The 18917-nt window shown below is 43.2% G+C and overlaps 1 protein-coding gene and 1 long non-coding RNA gene across 2 annotated transcripts in view; one reads left to right on the top strand and one right to left on the bottom strand.

The window, feature by feature from the left end:
• The window catches only part of LOC139824402 (protein pangolin, isoforms A/H/I/S), a 176455-nt gene that overhangs the window by 51574 nt on the left and 105964 nt on the right, over positions 1-18917 (top strand). The gene's annotated exons all lie outside the window — the stretch shown is intronic.
• On the bottom strand, positions 7315-14858 carry LOC139815947 (uncharacterized). Its single transcript, XR_011732867.1, has 3 exons — positions 13329-14858; positions 12955-13135; positions 7315-8174 (listed from the first exon to the last, which is right to left on the bottom strand). It is a non-coding gene; the product is annotated as an uncharacterized lncRNA (long non-coding RNA).

The following is an 18917-nucleotide window of genomic DNA, read 5'->3' as shown; positions in this document are numbered from 1 at the left end:
ATACTAACAGGATGCACGAATGAATGCATATTTAACAATGTCCATAAATGTCATTAATATCGATTCATAACCCGAATTTTACAGGATGAATTATTTTCTACCTAGTTAGATAATTCCTTGTTAAAGTAATTAATTTTTTTTTCCCGATTGATATTGCTGTACTTAGTGTACTTCTATGATGCGAACGGAAGAGGTCGTAATAAGATCGTTCTACGTTTTAATGTACTAAGTTTTTTGATAATTGACGTGTCGAACTGTCATTCGGGGATCAAGTAAGGCTCAATTAGGGATCCACTAAAAGTCCACTGATTACTCTCGTTTATTTCCTTTTGTCATAAATTTTCCGTCCACCATCAGTTGTATATTATATTCACACACATTATTTATTTTATGGGGAACGTATGTTCTCTACCAGCAAATATCGATGGTAATCTGCCACGACGCAAATCGACAACGACGGATAATTTCTGAACGTCACGATAGATCGATTAATTATGTGCACCTGCAGTTTACGACCTACTATCGAGTAGTCGTTTTCCATGAATTAAATATCCAATTTTGGCAAAATATTGGCTAAGATCTGAAGGAATTATTAGCATTGAAGTTTTATTGTCAGTGGCACGAACACAGACAGGTGTAGAGCGACAGGTGAAATGCCTTTAAAAAAATCTAGTCTCGTCGGTCACGCACTTCAAACTACCAAGTTAATTAGAATTAAAAGTTAATTAACCACAAGATTATAGCTGTTCCTATAAACTATAAACAACCAACAGACTGAGTTTCTGGAACAGATGGTGAAACAAATTTAGTTAGATCACTGTACGAGACATTAAGCCCAACTGATTTATCTTATACCTGCATTTAAGCATTCAAAGAATGTTGATTGTACTAGCAACTATGAGTTTTATAATCGCGATTTTTTCCGCCACTTGACGGTTTACGAGATACCATCCGATACGTAACGTCCTTCACGTGAAATGCTTTATCCCTTTCGTTTAAAAACGTTCTTCCCTGGAAGGACCTAGTCGTCGTCACCACCGCCGCCGCCTCGTCGAGGCCGAGTACCGAGGAGCCGAAGATTGCCCACTTGACAACGATCGTTGGACAGCACTCGGAATACGCGACACTTAGCGAACAAAAGACAGAGAGAGAAAAAGAAGAGCTCGGGAAAATGAGAGAGAGAGAGAGAGAGAGAGAGAGAGAGAGAGAGAGAACAGTGAAGATAACTATAAGAGAGACACAGGGAAAGAATGAGAGAGGGAGCACGGTAGCTTGGTGCATAGAGACGAGGCGGTTGCATAGAGCGCACAGAGTGTCGCGCATTTAGATAATGCGTATGTTCCCTCAGAGCTTTTCTCCTCCACCTCCTCCTCCTCCTCCTTTTCCTCTCCCTGCTCTTTTTCCCTCTGTCCATCCATCGTATTCCTATCTCTTTTCGCACTTCACTGGCGTTCGTCCGTAAAAGCTTGAAGCATGCATCCTTTTATCCTCTTGTAACTTTGGTGCCTTCGCACTTTTCGTTATAACCGGCTATATTCGCTACGAAATCGTGTGACGCCATAACGCCGCGCCATTAACAGGCCGTAATTGCGCGACGCCGAAATGCCACGGTTGAAACGCGCTTATATATATCCAGCTTCTTTCGCATCGAGAAAACGGTCTCTTCTCTATATATTCTTCGTGCTCCGATCGCTCCAATACAGCGGTCTCAATAAAAATAACCGCTAATAACCTGATAATCATCAACAAAATTCGACCAGCAACAATACGGCTATTGAAAGAGTTAACGCGCGATTGTTCAGTACTACAGTTGTAGAGCTTTCCGATACTCGCGGTTCGCCACTGATTCGCCACTGATTCGCTTCTTTTTTTACGTAGATTCTACCGACGGAGTCACGATCACCTAAAGGTAGCCAAGTTTAGTTCCTTCTGTGTTGCCTTCAAAGTTGGCCGCCTTGTTACTCGAGGGAGCGACCTCGGTGAACGGCACGATTTACGACGGGTAATTACCAACGGGTAGTAGTATCTATATACTAGGGCCTGGCTTGTATATCAGTGCTGCAAAGGCGAGCACGAGCGCTTCGAAACGCCTTCGATAGTCAGCGGGCGCAACATTATTACTCCTCTCCGCAACCGAGCATTTTTTCAAAAGAATCGCTGCCATTAGTTCACAGTTGCGATTTTATTGTTAGTCTTACCATAGCGAAATCATCGATTACGCGACAGCTTCAAGTATGCACTTTTACACATTCTATATGTTGTACTATCGATTGTTTATCATTTCGAAGTGGGTTAATTGAAGTAGCTTGTATATCTCTTGACACAAGTCTGCATAGATAACGTACCTATTAAATATTATAATTATTTGTTGTATCAAATATTCCAACAACTTGCTTTCATGTCTGTTTGTTTCATCCCCTCGCGACTTTTTCCGATTGTTTGATTTCTTACGCACTTCTGTCGCTATTCCCACTTGTACGTTCACTCAGAGCATCATCTAACGTAGATTAATCTGTGATCTTCCGAGTGCGGCTTATCTACCACAGAATGCACAACGCGAAATTGAGTATAAACAGTGCAGTTACATGTATTTCCATTATCGTGCCGCCTGCCGAAGGGCGACATCAAACAATGCGAAAATCGAGTTTCGCCGACGCGGTGTGCGAACGCGCGCGAGAGGACGGCGCAACTTCGACGCCTTGAAACGCTTGGCCGCTGCGGCTGGCCAACTCGAGAAAACGGTCGTGGGCGTATTATTGTAGCTTCGGCTTCTGTTCGTTTGCTAGGAGCGGCGACCGTCACGCGCTTCGCTCCTGGCGAGCACATAGTCGTTCCGTAGAGGTAGATGATCTCGGATGCGCCACAGCTTGTTGTCATTAGGTACCGAAAACATACACTTTCACGTAATTGCATTTTGCTCGCCATACTCCGCTTCTCGCAATCTTTCGCTCTCTGTGCGCGATCTCGAGTGATAGTGATGTCCATTCGGATCGCGATCACCACGCTGAAGAGGAGCCATGACGCTCTTTTCAGACAATTCTTCCGAATGCAGTCTTAATTTTTTTATCCATAGGATAAAATTGTTTGTCATAGATAATATAATTATACATCTATTTAGATAAGAATAATAATTAATTTGATTATTAGAGGCTGCAATAACATACACGCGACTTGCAATTCTACGCGAAATTGTAATATAATATATGCGCTTAATTTATTAATTACTTATAATATGTGTATGCTATCGCGTGATGTAAATGTCTAGATCTAGATGTTTTCACACAAGCATGAGAAATTAATTTTTTTTTTTTATAGTTTAACTAATCTATCTCTTTTAAAAAAGGAAAAATCTTGATGTTATGGCTATTTTTATTAGTCGCGGATGTTTACCTCGCTAAACTACACCCGCTCGATTTTGTGAGACCCCCTCGTTCGTCGTTGACTACTAGGTACCTGCTTTACGATTTCTCATTGCGTAACACGGAAATTGAAGTGACTAAAAAGGAAGGGAATGAGCGAGAAGCCGAGAAGTTGGTGAAAAGAAGAGAGATGATGAAGAGTTTAGAAGTAGTCTTTTCTCTCTTTTTCCCCCTCTCCCCCCCTCCCCCACATTCACTCATTCACTCACTCTCAAGACGAACGTAGATGTCTCCTTGTTTCCATGTGGGCATCGAGTCGACTCCGAGGACTATTATTTGGTCCGAGGGTCGAGGGATTCGCGTTACGAGCGAGAAAGAAGCGAGGAGGGGTCCCGTTAGCGTAGGGTCAAAACTCCTCCGCCCCTTTTCGGAGGATACCTCGACGTTCCTCCTACTTCTCCTCTCCGTGCTCGCCACTGTCCTTGTCCACGGAACGTGTAGAAGAGGGACCAAGCGAGGTCCGTACTTTCTCATCTTGTTCTCGAAGGCGAAGGCTGAAGGCCTCAAGGCAGGTATAATATAACCTCTTCCCATCGCCTCAGTATCTCTCTCTTTTTTTCTCATTGTAGAATCCGTTCTTCCTCCTCACACTTCGGCGCGTCTTTTCTTTCTCTCGTCTCTTCTTCATCCCCGAATATCCCCTCGGCTAGCCGAGAAGTTATTTATTACAGGTTTGGCGTTTATATTGGATTTACACAACTTAAATACCGAGCCCGACGCGCGCAGCATCAACATAAATATTGTATTTCCTGCGTCCACACACACGGGTTGCGCCCGGATCCGTACCGAGCCAGTTTCACGACGCTCTTTCCCCGAATCCGCGATCGTAATCGGACCCCCGTTCGTTTCCCAGGCCAGGCCCACCGGTCGCTAAAATGAACGTACGATGTCTCTGGTGCCTTGGGCTGACGCCTTTTTAAAATCAACTTCCGTCTCCTGAACCCTACAAGAATTAGTTACGCTTGTTTCATCACTAATTGTAAGAACTATATCATTAAAAAATGAGGTGAGGGTTAAAGTTGTCACAAATTCAAAAAGCATATAAGATTGTATTGTTAGACTAAACTATAAAATTTATTCTTTAAATATACAGACGTAAAGACATAGAAACATATCCGAAACAAAAGTGTTTATTTGACTTACGTAATATATTTGAAATACTTGTAACAAGACAAAGTTTCTCTCGTTTGAATATTCGCGTGTTCCTTAAAGAGCGGCCCGGCCGCCTCATAGTACATTCCGCAAGGCGACTCGCGTGGCTGCAAGCCGCGAGTCGGATCAGTTTTTGCGATAAGTGGTAACAACAACACCGCGTTGGGAGACGGAAGATGAAGAGAAGGAAGAAAAAGAGGAGAGGAAGGAGGAGGAGGAGGAGAAAAAGGAGGCGAAACTGCTTTCGTTGCCGCGGCAACTGCGCCGCGCGGCAATTGCCGCGTGCGCGCGCTTAGTAAAGCAGAGCCGCGTATCGCAATCGCTCGGTTCCTTATCTAACAACGGCGGTGTGTAGGCGCTCATCCATCATCTAGTAGCGTGGAAAAGCGCTCGCTCGTTTGTTTATGCCGCGTCGTGCCTGTCGTTGGACACAAATAGTGTCCAGTTTTAACCCGCGTGAGACATTTTCGCAATTAGCTAAGAATGCATATTTGATGATGCGTATAAAAGGAGAGGTATGACTCCTTATATTATACATCATTACACAAGAGTAAGATACCGTGCCGCGCTTTCTCTCGGTTAAACTTATTCTGTATTGACTCCGAGGTTGAATTTGTCTTTGTAAAAATTATATTGTAGACGCCGTATATTTAAAAAAATTTTTAATTTTTAACATAGATCATGTCTTTGTGATGAAATTGAAAGAAGCGGAGGTACTTATACGTATATAGAATAAAGCTGTCTGGTCACCTGATCCATCAACGATGCTTCGCCATGGAAGCTGCATCGACACGAGGCTCGCGCACGCGGACCGCCTTTTCTGCGTCCGTCTCTCCGCGCAGGACGAGCCGCGTTGCGCCGCGCCGCGCCGCGCCGCGCCGCGCGTCGTGGTATTCTCCCAATTTTGCGCGCCCACGCCTCGTCTCGCTTCACCTCACCTCACTTCCCTTTCCTTTCCTTTCTTTTCTCTTCTCTTCTCTTCTCTTCCCTTCCTTTCGTTTCGTCTCGTCTCGACTCTCGCGTCTCTCGTCTCGTCGACTGCTCGCCTCTCACTCTTTCTCTCTCTCGGCGGCGCGGCGCAGCGAGGCGTCTCGCGATTACGCGAAGCACCGCAGCGTCGACGAAGCTCTAGCACGACCCACTTGAATCCAACGAGAATCCGATCTAGCGTCGTCGTACGTGCAAAGAACCGCGCATTACGTTCTCGTCAGGTCGATTTTATACATTTCGACGAACGATCTCTCCCGAAATGTAAAATGAATGATACGATACAAATTAATGTGTCTAATATCGATGATTAAAAATAGGACGCAAGGGATACATGTATGACGAATCGATGCGCTTCGTTCGCTTTACCGCCGACTAGACGAGCTCGAATAAACCTCGGATTTATTTATCGAGCCGAATAACGTGGTTTCGTATTCCAATAAACTGTTACGAAGTGCAGCCGCACACGTAGCTCTACTTGTACATATAACCGCGATTGTTTAAGATGATGCAGACGATGCAACTATTTGGCAATTACTCAATGCATTACAAGCGCTTCTTGTTTCAGCACGTACAACGTGACGCATTTGCATTTAGCGATTATTTAACAAACTAGTATTACATTGGTGACAATATTTTCATCGATTAATCTTTTGACATTTGTAATCTCTTAAAGTAGGATGCGCGTTCGAAAATCGAATGACGCGATTTTCATTCACGATTATCTTCTAACGTCCATTGCAATCGGATTTTACGCGAAGTGATCGACGACTTCAGTAGGGTCGAGAGATGGAAGAGGTGCATCTATCCGCCTGACTGAGCGAATTGAATTAGGCGTTCGCTCGCGCCGCGAATCGGGAGAAAGAGAGAAAGAGAAGTGGCGGTGGACGGATCCGCGAAGCGCATAACGGGTTGCATACGTCCGCATAATACGTCCCTGCGCCTGCCGTGTAAAGCCTCAGAGAACGAACGCAGCCAGCGATGATGCCGCGTACACCCGACGCGGCAACATTGTAACCGAGAGAGGAGTACGCGAGAGATAGGGAGACATGGAGGTCGGCAGAGGAGAGGGGAGGAGAGGAGAGGAGAGGAGAGGAATGGGAGAAAAGGAGAGACGGCGCCGAAGAGTAGAATAACGTATAGAGAAATATGGTTAGAAAGACCGCTCGAGGAGGATGGTCAGGACCAAGAGAAAGAGAGAGAGAAGGATAATGGCCGAGAAAGAGGCGGAAAGAAAGAGAGGGGAATTGTGTGCATCTGCACACATGTATGTATACGTCGTATATGTATACACGACTGTGTGAGTATAGTGGGTGTCGCCTCTGTTGCCGCCGACGTCGCTGCCGTTCCTCGTTACCGACGCGGTTGCTTGGACACCCTCCACTGGCCCTCGACATGATCTATCAGCCTTGTCTACTATTATACGCTATCCTCCTTCCTACCGTGGTTTTCTCTCTTTGTTTGATGCCTTCTCATCTTCTCGATTCTCGATCGGCGATGCGCGCTTCGCATCTTCGTTCGGCTGCCCTACGCACGCTACGCTTCGTTCAGGGACGACCAAGTGCGTATGGTGCGTGTGCGACCGTATACTGTGTTGGTCGACTCGACACGAGGGGAATGGATCTCGCGAGAGAAGATTAATGAGGAATCGCGTTAGTCTCGCTGAATTATTTCACGAGATTCGCGTATCCATTTATGAGAGCCGCTCCCGGAGATTTTTGTCCCTCGGAATAGGACGCACATTCATTATATTCCGAGAGAAGATAAGAATTGAAGTAGAGAATTTAAAAAAACGCTCCACGACATCAGTCACTTTCACCGCACTCTTAAACGAATAGAATTGTACAGAATCGACGTGTGACAAAAATGCTCGATTTTCTCGACTCTCCCTTTATTAAGTATTTTTGAAATTGATAATATAATTTCAATGAGTCGTGAGTCTGATATTATATCGATAGAATAGAATCACCAGAAAGGCTTTTTATGTTTATTTGCGATTAACATGACATATTTTTTTATCTGCAACATCGAAAATCAAATTCGAATTATATCAATTTATATCTCTATCTACAAGATTTCCGTTATCGCATAGCCACAGAGGGAGAAACGATTGCGATTATGATCATTCAACTATCGCGCGTTCCACCGTTGGCGCGAGTCGTCCCATAAACAGAAATAATGGCACGCCGTCAAATTTTCATGTAATTCGTTTAAATAAGCGACGGGTTCGTAGAAAGCCAAACACAGTCCTGCGTCGTTCCTCCCCCGCTACCCTTCTCCAACCTTCCGTCCTTCTCAATCTCTCTTGTCTTCTTCTCCTTCCTCCGCCTCCACCGTCGTCTCTTTCGTCCCTACGTCGAGAGAGCCGGTCCCCACCGGACGTGCCAGTCAGTGGTTCTCACTGACTTGGGAACGCAACGTCGTTCTTCTCTCCATCGTCGTCGTCGCGTGGCATCGTGGCGGAGAAATCTCAAGACCACGAGGCTACTCGTGTCACGTGCCAGCACGAACTCGTTAACAGCCCTAACGATCGAGATTCCACGTGGCCGCCGTCGCCGCCGCTGCCGCCATCGTGGTCTTCGCCAATAATTGGCGGTGGGTCGTCGAGGCAAATTGCTGAAAACAAAAAAATTTTTTTTAATATTATATAGACGTGTCCTTTCCGCGACACACCGTATCGAGAGGGCGGATGTGCAACGTGGAAAAATTGCCTGGTCTATTGCTAGTTGATGATGACCGCTCAGTCGTTGCCGAGCGTCGGCAACAGCCTCAATCGGCGATAGTTTTAAGGACTTGTTCTGCTGATGTCACACACACTTTCTTTGCGAAATCGACATGTTGTAGGATTTTAACAAAATATCCATGTGACGTCGCGCGGTATTTTTCCAGTTTCGCAACTGCGAGAATCATCGTTGAGAGTACTTAACTTTAGTTTATTACTCTTGCTTGAATATTTAACAAGTACATATTTATATTATTTCTTATATTTGAATTTTCTTGTAGATATATAGTTTATTTCATATATGATACACATGCTGAAATTCTCGCGATATTTCCTAACTTGGCTTCTGGCAAAATTCTTACTGCATCTCTCGCATATATCGTGCATTCCTAGATGCGGCACGTGAGCTCACTCGGGAAGCGCACGTGCTTATCGGTCACGGATCTGACATGAGCGTCAGACGTACCATAGAACGAATTATTATCGTATCATTTATGTGGCTCGCCACCACCCACGCGATTTTCGACGTATCGATTGCACAAGAAAAGATATAGATACGCTTTAAATCTTAGAACGATAACTGATAACGCCACATTATTCAATATACAGAGGCCGCTACCGCCACTGTCGCTGCCGACATGCCGTATTGGGCATGCCGCGTGAACGCGAATATTATATATGCAAGACGCATAAATCTTTCAACGAAGCAACAGCGGCAATGTAATTTACGTGCCTAGAGCCGACTGCACCAAGAAAATTCCTTGCGTATTTTCCAGCCGTTGTATCAACAGTTTACAAACTCGGCAGTATTCGGTATAGATTAAATCGAAGAGATGTCGGTATTTCGATACTTGGAACATCTATTTCATTGTAATGGTCCTAAAGATTTAACAGTATCGCGCCAAGTACTTTGGGAAATCAACTATTGGGAAATACGTGCGAGAGTTCCAATTTGAATGAGCTTAATGCTCGACACGATGCCGTAGAACGGAGAGAAATCTATGCGCAGGCCTGTATTAATTCTTAATGCTTAATCAGTGCACCTTATCGCGTGTGCCCTCACCTCCCGACATAGCACGACCGCTCATTCTGTCTCTCTTTCTCTCTCCCTCCATCATGGTGAGCTGGCAGGCATGCCTTGTAAATAGAGGAAACGCGTTTGCCGCCTATCTGGCATCAAAGAGGCCGACTCCGCGACGGTTTTATACTCTTATACTTAATTTATGAACAATATACATTCGCGTCGTCCCACCTAGATTCTGGGCACCTATCTCATCTCTCTTTCTCTCTCTCTCTCTCTCTTTCTTTTTCTCCGGCTACCGCGGTTTTTCTCTCCTTTATCAAACACCTTTAAATGGGAGAAGTCCATGATAAGCGGTTCCACGTTACCCTTATCAACCGTTGCACCAGTCGGCGCTCTGTCACGAGAGCAATTATCTTCCCCGTCTCTCGCTTTCGCGCATTTCTCTTTACGCGTGTTCCCAATTTGATTGCCGTGCTCCGTAATTATGGAGCTTCTGCCGCGCTTTAGTCGCTTTCGCTGTCGTTATTGCGTTAGTTCATGTTGCGCCCTATATATATCGGCCGCAAACGGGCGCAGAAAGCGCCGGCTACGACATACTTATTGGACGTTCAAGTGCCACGTACGTGTCTCCTTTGTGACGATAACTCAGTTTTCATCGAATATTGGCGCGTTAACGGATTTTCGGTTTCCGTAGTTGTATAACAAACCACGATGCTGTTCGATAAAATTAGAACGAAGCAGTTAATTTTCTAATTGGAGAAAGACGATTAATAATAGTCTTAAATCGTTCACATCGAGAAATAGCAGTGGCCATTGTAGTAATAAGATTGCGGTTAATACCTCGAATACCATACGCCGCCATAATACAGAGGAATTCTCGTCCAGTTGGAAATCTTATTCATCAAATGAATTAATTACTCACCGGGTTCTCCCGCTGGAACAAAAATCAACCGGAAATTAAACTTCCTGTGTGGATCAATTCCGACTGTAAATTAAGGGATACGTACTTATATTCTTAAGGATAATTGCCACCCTGTATGAATCGAGAAGCGGAAAAGTATTCGCGCTCTTTCGCGCTAGCTGCATGCGGCGTGATTTTTTGTCACCAGCTACGCGCGATGTAACGAACGGCAATCGCGTTAAATCGTTACGCCGGCCACGCGTTTCCGCGAAAGGACGTCGGCGCTGATTAACGATTCGATCAACGACACCATTTGGCGCGCGTGTATTCGCTCCGTTCGCTCGTCGCTTCACCGAAATGTCCATGAATTTTTATCTACAGCATTGGCAGATGCTATTCTCGTCTCCTCTGGCTTCCATGCTTGAATCGCAGTAAAATCAATTTCGCAGCGTTAATTAGCATCGGACGATATAACGTGCTCCGTTGCATCAGGTTTAATAGCTGATCGTATAATTTTTCGAGTACCGATAAACGGATTCCTACGGTAGCGAATCGCCTCGTTATAAAAATCCCTAGCGCGCTATCCTACGTCGTTGGCTTTTATCGAGACTAACTGGCGTTTTGGCGCGTTTTATTATATCGTGTAATGAATTCCTGCACCTCCTCTCTCTCTCTCTCTCTCTCTCTCTCGCTCGCTTTCTCTCTTTCTCTCGTCATGTTATGCCTCGCGTTTCGAAGGGACGCCCCAGCGTTAACTCGTGAAAGCGGGAAGAAGGGGAGGAGGAATAAGCGACACCCCCTGTAATGACCGCGATAAAATATGACGCGTCTCGTTCGCTCTCAATTGGTTCAGTCGGTAGATTTTATAAATACGACGTGAATAAATAGTTTTTGCGAACCTCTTCTACAAAAATTCTGCAACTGATCCCTTAATCAATTTTTTTCTTAATTACAATTTCTTTTTACTCACACACACACATAATTCTACAACAAAAAATTATAAGATGTATGTTGAACATATATGATATACAAAAACAAAATGCATGTATATTTAATTTATATATGTGTGCGTGTGTATTGTATATAAAATGCGCATGTATATGAAGTGCTTCGATTTCACTTATCTAATCCAAAGGTAATGAAAACATAGCATAAGTTCAGGAAGAAGATTCACGCATGATCAATCATATTTTCCATTAGCTAACGAATTCGCGATGCTATTGTCCGTGCGCAACATTCCTGTAATTATCTGATTTTCCATAATTAATATTCGTTTTTTCTCATTTTCTGTTTCTGGTAAGTCCAGCTATCTTTAGCAATGCTGATCTTGATATGTAGGTATATATAATCTCTCTCATTTTGGTAATATTTGTTGTGTAAAAAATATATTGCCGCATGTAAAATATCTCTTTTATTATATATATTTTAGCTGCATTTATTTACAAAAGAATCGCGGAAAACTTCAGAAAATATACTCTAAGTTTGAAAAAAATTACAAACCAATTATTTTGTTTTGGTAGTAGAAACTATTAGAATATTAAATTTGGAATCTCACTGATTTGCCAGATAATAGAAGGATAAAGACTTTCTCTCTTCTGCCCTCCCCCCCTCCGTCGTATTAAGAGGTATTAAAAGTATAACCACTCAAAGTTGGTCGATGGTAATGCGGTTGGGGCTTTGTCCAAGAGTCGATAGACTCTTATTTAGCCCCGGCCCCGGCATCGGTTCGCCGAATCATAATAGAACGAGAGGCCACTAGAACTGGTGAAACACGCGTTCCCGGGGGGAAGGGTGCATTAGTTTAATCTGACGATTCTCGCAAGCTGTGAGAAGTATCGCGTTCGACTCTATAAAATCAATCGGCATCGCCTAAAGCTTAAACCGACGCGTAAAGTCCGACCATGTGGGTGGTCGAGTATCGAGTGCGGTTTTCTGCATCGACTTGCGTGTAAAAGCCTCTAAGTGCAATCTCTACTGCAGTTACGAACTTCTACCCACTTTGCAGTGCATTTCAGCTGCTGGTCCGCGCCACGCTCACTATTTTATAACCGAATGTCATTGATGCATTTCGTGAGATAAAAAACGAAATTTCCGTCTTGAAGTTTGAAGATTTTCGAAAATTTTATATGTCTATCATTTGAAATATGTCTGTATGTACGTATATTTTAATATATTCGTTTATTTTTCGTTGATTTGATCGTTGACTTCCTACTATTCGTATAAGTTTACCCCATCATTTTACTTATTCAATCTTTTACTCGCACGATTCCCACCCGCATTCATCGTTTCCGCTCATTCGTCGTCCGCACGGATTTTCACGTGGTACCATGAGCATATTAGCGGGGACTGTCCGTCCTAATCTGACTAAATCATTCTTCCCTCGTATCCAACCGACTGTGAGAAGTATCATGTTCACCCCAATAGTCGTTTAAACGGGCACAATAGGACTGCGATTCGTCGACGGCTGATGGGGGGGCGCTTTCCTAAGCCACAAGCAGAAATAATAACTCGTATAATACTCGGCTGTGCGCCACACGGACCCACCCCATGTATTAAATAAATATAACGTCCGCGTAATATAGCCGTTATAGAGGAGAGAGGCTTGTCGGGCGCGGTCGACCCCGTTTGCACCCCATCAATTGCATGCGGTTGTCTATCGCGCTCCCTCCCACCTCCCGCTTATGTTCTAGCCGCAATATAAACCACTATTGCACGCGCGCGGGGGTGAATCGTCACGCAGCTACCATACCTGTGTCTCGTTTAACGCCGAAACAGCGCGGGGCAAATAGTCACGTGCGTCGGTTCCAAATGGATTGTTCCACCTGTTATACGTCATGTAGAATATGCTTCTTTAGATATCGTACGAGGCTCATTCTTACGACAATCGGCACGTCGATGGATACCGCTACAAGACAGCTGTCGTCGCAAAACTTAAAAACGAAAATTAACGAATTTAGCGAAACCTTCGATCTTTTTTAATTTTGATTACGATAATGTTTCATTAATAATAATTTAGGCATTGTATTGTATTTTTTAATTAAAATGCCACATTCTTTTAGTTTCTTATAAAAATATTATGTGCCCCTAAATTCGATATTTTAACATATTCCAATATATACCTACATGTATCGATAGAACTTGATAGATCCCTTTGTTTCGACTATCTTCCCTTATTTGTCGAAAGATGGATGCGTAGATAAGATGATACGGAGAAGAGACCCCTTGTAGACAACTTCCGCTTTTCGTGTTTACACAGAGCTATCACGAATTACGCGTTGGCTGGATGCTCGCACCCTAAATCATTGACTTCCACTTGATCCCGACCAGGTTAGAAAGAGAGAGAATAGTCGCGCCGGAGTTAGGGCGGAAATGGTTGTGTGTCAATGTTGGCCCATTCGTCGACAGTTACACATTGCGATTATCCGCGACGATCCATGATCTATGATCCGTGAATGGGCACCCCGATAAACAGAATCGGGGTGTCCGACCGATTCGTTTCGCCAAGTGACTCGCCCCCTTCTCTCTGTCGAATATGAATATAATATCGCACCCCGCCACTTACGAAATGATTTATCAATTGAGCGCCGTCGACCCTGGGGTACTGGTGTTGAAATATTATAACATCATTCCCCACGGCTCACCCTAATATTATCCCCCCTAGCTGGCCGCCATTAACATAACAATGTCGACCTAATTGCGGCCTAATCGGCGCCACAGGGCAAAACCCGGACAAGCGGCATAGTCGGATCTTCTCATCTCGCTTTATCTCTTCTTCTTTTTTTATTTGTTTCTTTATTCTCTCCCTCGATCTTATTTCATACGAAGATTATCTGATTGGATGAATAATTGTGATAGAAATTGATTGTGAGGGGTAATGTAATTATTGGTGCAAAAATCTCATTTGGGGTAGCGATACTCGCAATTTTTAATTTAAATTTCTAATACTCACATTTTTGTGACACGCAACTGCTGCTCTTCTCTTTCCCTTTCACTTATTCTCTTTCTTTGATTGAACAGCATTAAAATATAAATAAATATTTTCTTAGTTAAATATTTGACGTACGAGATACACACACACACACACAAGATCGCAAATAACGGAAAGACATGAATTTCAATTTCCTTTGAACAAACTTTATGCACATGTACACATATTCGACAGACTTGATTGTTGCGATAAAGCATACGAAAGTTTATCGTCGCGTTAGCATTTTTCCGACGTTTCTTATGTCTCAAGGAAGAATTCTTGTACTGAAATTCTCTCGAATTCGAAATAACGCAAAGAATATCAGCACGAGTTTGCAATTACATTCAGGGACTGTAATAAGTGTAAAGTCGCGTTGCGAATTTTTTTTTCAACGATCTCTTTCTTCTTTATACGTATATCTTCATTTGTTTCTCTTTCCGCCTTCCGCAGCTCCAGTTGATATCGTCGCATATCTATTTTTTACACTCAACCGCAGTTCCTCGTTTTTCTCGTCCAGATGACCACGTAGTAGGTCTCTATTTTTTCTATAATTTCTTCTATAATAAAATTATTTCTTTGAGATAAATTGTGGATGAAGAAAAGAAAAGAGGTGTGTGCAAAAGTGTTTTGAAATAGATTTCCATTGAATTGAGAATTATTCTTAACTCCATGATAGTAAATTTGTAAAACTAAAACCACATTGCACCGCATATCGTAAAAGTGAACGCGCACACGTGTGCACGCATGTCCCATAAAACACCGGCGCCACGCCGTTTCATTATCGCGTTATTATTTTTTTCCTTTATTAACGGTGCACGCCAAACAACGCCGTACTATATTCTACTCTGTTCTCGCGGTTCGAAGTCACATTGTTCACAACTTTGGATGATAGTTTTTATTTAGTAACCACTCGCTGCGTTTTTCACAGCCTGTCTTCAAATTTCCAATAATCGTAGTTTACTAATTTTATCAGTAGTATAAATAACGAAGTACAAATAATAGTGAGATTGTCTGCTAAAATCGTATCTTTTCTTTTTGTCATTTTTTCCTTTATTTGAAAACGTATCTCGTGATTCGACATTCCGCGAAATCTCCGACAGCGAGTAACAAAGCATCGCTGTGCTTTTAGCGTGATGAGAAGTGTAATTCGCGCGCACGGCGCGGCGCATAGACTAGATTCCCTTAGAAGGTACATCTCGTTCGAACGATTTATCATTTCTCTACGGGTCTGCTGGCGATATCAACACAGTAACGTACAGTAACAGCAGCAGCAGCTACACGCGCATGTCGTTTCCACATTGGGCGATGGTTGTGACGACGACCGGTCGGCCGATCCTAGATACGGAGAGAGAGAGGGAGGGAGGGAGAGAGAGAGAGAGAGAGAGAGAGAGAGAGAGAGAGAGAGAGAGAGAGAGGAGAACGACATGGGGAGGTGGCTGCCAGGAGCACGTTCGCATGATATGTTCCTGAGTAACGTATGCAGATAATGAATGTGGGGGAATATAGTCGGACGTATAAAGACCCCACGCAGGAGATACGACGAAACGAAGGCCATCTCTTCTCGCGTTCTTTCTCTCTTTTCGTTTCTATATACTCTGCTTCCCCGACGCGACGCATCGTCCTACAACGTCCTCGCTCCTCGTCGTCCTAACATGCACGCGCCCATCATGCAGGCACGTTTCTTCCCGCTCGCGCTCTCGTGTTTATATATAGGAAGCAAAAGATCAAAGAGCGAATCTTCGCTTAGCTTAGCATCAACACCGCTCCGCTCGGGGAACCAGCCCATCGTCACCGAGATAGGTTGAGCGGATGATGATGGTGATGGTGATGGTGATGGTAACGGTAACGGTGGCGGTGGCGGTGGCGGTGGAACTGCCTGTATTTCGCGGCGCGACGGGTGGAAAGGGAGAGCGTTACCGATATAAATATTATGCTCAGGGAATGAGAGAGAGCAAGCGGCAAATGGGCGGCGGAACGATTGATCTAACGAGTCGTGCGCATCCATCATGGAGATCTTGGAATGGAGACGAACGTCGCGTTTTATTACGTGGAAATCACATAGCAGATAGGCACGGGATTTCTAATTTTCTACCGCGAACACGCACATTGGTTTTTACCGGAAATCGTATGTTCAGATGCTCGTTTCGTTATTGAAAACGAGGTGATCTCATATGAGTTTGCGGTCTCGCATCATTATATATCCAGAGAAAGGTAATTATTCGGAATAGGGTCTTTTCCAAATTTTGATATTTTTTTCGGTATTTTTTCCGACTTTTGTGGTAAAAATCTTTGTTGTGACTTCGACAATCGGGGGAGACCAAAGAATATGTAACCCACCTATTTTTTTTTTTCCAAGTATCCTTCAACTTTCCATGCAAACGTTCAATTTTTTACTTGAAAGTAGGTATGTACACATCAGCAAATTACTTCTCAGTATTGACACAAACTGTTATACTTCTAGTTACATTTGTTAATAACATTTTAATAAATAATGAGCGACGGCTAAAACCATATTTATGCTTTTTAAAACATGAAATTGTATATATACTTTTCAATATACCAACTATTCCCTGCTTTAACGTGACGCACATCTGTGAATATCTATTCAGCACAAATAAATTTTCAGCTTATTTGTGCTGAAAAAAATTGGTAAGCTACATATTTTTTAGACTCCCCCGATTGATTATCACTGTCGGAGTCACAACAAAGATTTTTATCGAGAGAGCCGCAACAAAATATCAAAATTCGAAAAAGGGCCTATTCTGAATTATTCCAGAGATATAGACGAGAAGTAAGAAGTTAGTGTCAATATGGGTATGTCTGGCAATGATCGCTGTCGAGGAGAGATGAGTCGGTAGCCTGTTGCATTTTCTTCATGTTATCTAATTAGAAATGCCAAACTTATCTCATATCTTGACGTCTCTCTATTACAATTTTTCAGATTGAATGCCTGTCCTTAATTAGTATAAAATATGGAATTTTATAATAGCATCGCGATATCAATATCTTCATGCCTCAAGCCTAGATATGAACAGTTACAAGGATAGCGTTAATCTGAACTGCGAAATTAATTTAATAATTTAATTTGTTAGCACGAAGGATTTGGGCTGCATTGTTGACGGAATTTAATATCCCGCACGATATTAATTACTGAAAATGATATAAATATAAATGACAAAACCTGTTATCGATGTATAAATGAAAAATGTCGCGCTAGAAATATTTAATCATCTATATCTATGATGATGTTCCGGTTTTTTTTTTGTCGAGTCTCCTCGGACGGAGTATGCAGCGTTAATGAAATATAACGAGGTAAAAAGGAAGAGAGGAGGGGAGGAACCAAAGAGAGAAAACGAGAGGCGCGAAACGATAGTTACGGGCCCGCTAGACGAAACTGCAACGGAACGTAATCGCGTTAATCTTTGAAAATAGAAACACCTCGCGCGTTCTCGGCTGAATAACCGGCCCAACGACATTACAGCGATCGCGCCTGTGATCAGAGGCGCGCCAGTATCGCCGGGGCAATTAATGTAATCACGCTGAAAAATAACTCGATATCGAATTTGACGCGGCACAAAGAGAGCGAGAGAGGGGCGCGGCAACGGCGGCGGCGGTCGACAGAGGAGAGGTGTGTGCGAACCACGAAATACGAAAAGTTCCATTGTGTTGATCGCATCGCGGCGGCGGCGATGGGGCAGTAATTCGATATCGTTTAAACAATAGCGGTCAAATTTCGCGTTATACATTGTGCGTTATACATCGCGCGGTTATTATTTTGTTTCTCTTTTTTCTATTCTAATTCCGCGCGGCAACGCGGTCTTTACGCTTACGGTGACAATGATGATAGAATAGGAGATCAGTATCGATTTTTTGTTAATGTTATCAAATCGAGTCATATACCGATTGTGTTAGCACAATTTCACAATCGCTTTTATTATAAGCCGTGTCGCCACAACAAAGTTAATAATTAGAAATGGCATTTTCATAATTTAAATATATTTATTTTATTTAAATTAAAATTAGTGTGTGATATTATGAAATCAATGATATTTAAAAAGGAGAATTTTGTAATACGCTACTGGGGCACTCGTAGATCGCATTAAATCCTGGATCGAGGACGCTACCGCTATCCTTAGCGGATCATTCGTTTATACGAGCCCCTATACATATATATATGTATAATATATACATATATATATATGTACATATAGCGGGATCGCAACGACGTGCTAATTACACGATGTTTCGCGTAACGAGATGCGGGTTCCGAGGGGGTAGCCCTTTTCGAATTGGATACCCAGATAGGCTGGGTCGAAAAGAGGAAGGCTAGTCGGACGGACAGCAATTCCTGGTAGTCTCCCTTTTTCGCCGACCACTTAAACGATATCCTCTCTAATTCTCAACGTGTGTTTTCCCCCTCGTCGTCCTTTCGCAGCCAAAAATGTTGTGTTCCAAACCAGCGAAATGATAGGCCTGTGCTCTCGTGGCCCCGAGATGCATCGACCAACAGGTCAACTTTCTTCGGGCTCACGTATCTCCTTGTAGTCGTATAATTTATAGCGGAAGACAGGTTTCGCTTTTTCTTTTTTCTATTCTCTGGTTATATGGCGCTACAAAACGCACAATTAATGCCCATCTGCGTCACGATTTCTTTTGGAACCTACAGAAACTACGGTATAGATATTCTAGTTCGACATTAATCTTTTTTCTAGTGTTGTAAAAATATATATATATATTTATTTATT

The sequence above is a fragment of the Temnothorax longispinosus genome, chromosome 1 (assembly GCF_030848805.1).
Source record: "Temnothorax longispinosus isolate EJ_2023e chromosome 1, Tlon_JGU_v1, whole genome shotgun sequence".
Lineage (NCBI taxonomy): Eukaryota > Metazoa > Arthropoda > Insecta > Hymenoptera > Formicidae > Temnothorax > Temnothorax longispinosus.
The sequence above is the reverse complement of the archived record's forward strand: the minus strand, read 5'-3'. Positions and strand labels throughout refer to the sequence as shown.